The 3221-nt window shown below is 47.2% G+C and overlaps 1 non-coding gene across 1 annotated transcript; it reads right to left on the bottom strand.

The window, feature by feature from the left end:
• Nucleotides 1-416: 416 nt before the first annotated feature.
• Nucleotides 417-491, bottom strand: Trnap-cgg (transfer RNA proline (anticodon CGG)). The gene has a single exon. It is a non-coding gene; the product is annotated as a tRNA-Pro (tRNA).
• Nucleotides 492-3221: the final 2730 nt, after the last annotated feature.

The raw sequence follows: 3221 nt of genomic DNA, 5'->3' as shown, positions 1-3221 counted from the left end.
TCCTGTAAAAAAAAAAAGTTCCCATTAGGATCATGAAGAGTACATCGGTGGTGATAGGCTTTCTGTGGCGACTGTTGGTTGACCGATGTATGTAAGATTGGCAGCTGACCTATGTGGCAGACAATGTAATATTTCATCTGTCAAGGATCTGTATTATGCACTGTCACGATATGAAGAGAGCAACATAGTTAAAGATTCATCCAGAGAGTGATGTCACTGTAAATCTGACATTCGATATTTGAATGTGGGGACAAATTCTTCTGGGTGCTGTATGTATTAATTGCATACCATTCATTTCACGACAGGAAATAAAATGAACTGTAGCCCATTTCCAGCTACCTGGACTTCGGGGAGCCCTTGCACTGACAGAATTTTTGGTAGAGTCTAGATGAAACTTTCCTGGCAAATTAAAACTGTGTTCCGGACCGAGACTCGAACTCGGGACCTTTGCCTTCCGCGGGCAAGTGCTCTACCAACTGAGCTACCCAAGCACGACTCACGCCCCGTCCTCACAGCTTTACTTCTGCCAGTACCTCGTCTCCTACCTTCCAAACTTTACAGAAGCTCTCCTGCGAACCTTGCAGGACTAGCACTCCTGAAAGAAAGGATATTGCGAAGACATGGCTTAGCCACAGCCTGAGGGATGTTTCCAGAATGAGATTTTCACTCTGCAGCGGACTGTGCGCTGATATGAAACTTCCTGGCAGATTAAAACTGTGTGCCGGACCGAGACTCGAACTCGGGACCTTTGCCTTTCGCGGGTAAGTGCTCTACCAACTGAGCTGTGAGGACAGGGCGTGAGTCGTGCTTGGGTAGTTCAGTTGGTAGAGCACTTGACCGCGAAAGGCAAAGGTCCCAAGTTCGAGTCTCGGTCTGGCACACAGTTTTAATTTGCCAGGAAATTTTCATATCAGCGCACACTCCACTGCAGGGTGAAAATCTCATTCTGGAAACATCCCCCAGGCTGTGGCTAAGCAATGTCTTCGCAATATCCTTTCTTTAAGGAGTGCTAGTCCTGCAAGGTTCGCAGGAGAGCTTCTGTAAAGATTGGAAAGTAGGAGACGAGGTACTGGCAGGAGTAAAGCTGTGAGGATGGGGCGTGAGTCGAGCTTGGGTAGCTCAGTTGGTAGAGCACTTGCCCGCGAAAGACAAAGGTCCCGAGTTCGAGTCTCGGTCCGGCACACAGTTTTAATCTGCCAGGAAAGTTTCGTATCAGCGCACACTCCGCTGCAGGGTGAAAATCTCATTCTGGAGAGTCAAGATGGTTGACTGGACGACGCAGATGTAACGAAAAACCTACATCAAGAGCTATTTGTCAGATATGGTGGAGAAAAGGTCCGGAAAAGCCCAGGTATAGATCACAGGCAGTGACACACTCGGGGTGGAGTAGGGCCAGCTTTAGTTCTCCGATAGACGTGTCACACGGCAGTAGCGTAAAGTACAAGTATCTGTGTGATGGCGACATCGGTATCCCGGCAGGGAAGATGCTGGCATGCCAAAATTTTGGTAAGGACCACCCCAAAGTGCCACTCATGCAAATGGTTCAAATGGCTCTGAGCACTATGGGACTTAACATCTGAGGTCATCAATCCCCAAGAACTTAGAACTACATAAACCTAACCAACCTAAGGACATCACACACATCCATGACCGATGCAGGATTGGAACCTGCGACTGTAGCAGTCGCACGGTTCCGGACTGAAGCGCCTAGAACTGCTCGGCCACCGCGGTCGGCTACAGTGCAGCAGAGCCAGGACCTGTTGCTGTGGTCACGTCAGAATAACCACTCTCGAGCGCTGGGTCCCACTGTACAGGAGAAGAACGGTGTGGAGGCTTAAAAACACCCTTCTTCTAAGCCAGTATGCCCGGATTTCCTGGTTCTTGATGTGTCTTCGATCAGAGGTTTACCCCCGATGGAAGAACGACGAAGTCAGTGGGTGACCGGGTTGGCTGTGACTGGCCACCTGTGTATCGTCCAGTGGAGGTTATCTAAGTGAAAACCCTTCTGGCTCTTCGAAAAATTATGGGTCCTGACCTGCTGCTAATCAGGGGAGAAGTTCGGCATTAGCATTTTGTGTGGTAGAATGGAACTGGATGATATAACTATTTGCAGATAAAAATAATGTCCACCAATGTAAGCGGCGAGCTAACGCCTTGAAAAGGGTTAAGAATGGGTTATTATCTGCCAGAAACATGAATTTTCTACTATATACGTAAGTATGAAATTTTTTAGACTGAAGATGATGGCCAGTGGCCGGCCCAATGTGGCCGAGCGGTTCTAGGCGCTACAGTCTGGAACCGGGCGACCGCTACGGTCGCAGGTTCGAATCCTGGGCCGGGCATGGGTGTTTGTGATGTCCTTAGGTTAGTTAGGTTGAAGTAGTTCTAAGTTCTAGGGAATGATGACCCCAGAAGTTTAGTCCCATAGTGCTCAGACCCACCTGAACCATTTTTTTTTTTTTTTGATGTCCAGTGCTTCCTTCTAAATTTGACTAAAGTTTCTTTGAGCTATGGACCGCTGCATTCTATCGGTATTGTAGGATGACTGCTTCCACTCCATAGTCGGTAGCATTTGCCATTAAAACGATCGCTTGGGGTGGATCATAACTGGTGAGATACGTGTGTTGGAGGAGGACCAGCTTAAATTCTACGAAATGGCTGTCACACGCTGGTGTTCAATTCCACATTACGTTTGTTCTTAGGAAGTTAGGAAGATGTTTTGTGATGCTGCAGCCTTTTGTACGAATTTTTGCATTAGCTCAGTAGCTCTAGCACTGAATTGAGTTGGCTAATGTCTTTGGTGTGGACAGTGTTTGGACTACCTCTATATAATGTAGCGTGGGATGAGTGCCTGTACTACTGAGCACATGCCCAAAGTTTTGTTCCGGTTCTACAAAGAAGCTACACTTCTCTTTATTGCACCTACGATTTGCTTTCTGGTGCATTGACACAACTATAATCCACTGACATTTAGCGTGGTGATGTCCTAACTTCCCACATGTGTATTTTGTCCTGCAATAATGATATCAATGACATGAGTGTCATACAAAACACTGGCTACACGATGACAATTGTTGTCGACGCTACAGTATCTGATATTTTTGTGCCATCTGCCACTCCGTCGTGACTGGTGGTGGATGTCTACATCTGTGGACTGTCTTGGTTGCAAAAACTTGGTATGGGTCTTGGAGAGTTGCTGATGAAGGCAATGACTATCAAAA

Source organism: Schistocerca nitens, chromosome 8, assembly GCF_023898315.1.
Source record: "Schistocerca nitens isolate TAMUIC-IGC-003100 chromosome 8, iqSchNite1.1, whole genome shotgun sequence".
Taxonomy (NCBI): domain Eukaryota; kingdom Metazoa; phylum Arthropoda; class Insecta; order Orthoptera; family Acrididae; genus Schistocerca; species Schistocerca nitens.
The sequence above is the reverse complement of the archived record's forward strand: the minus strand, read 5'-3'. Positions and strand labels throughout refer to the sequence as shown.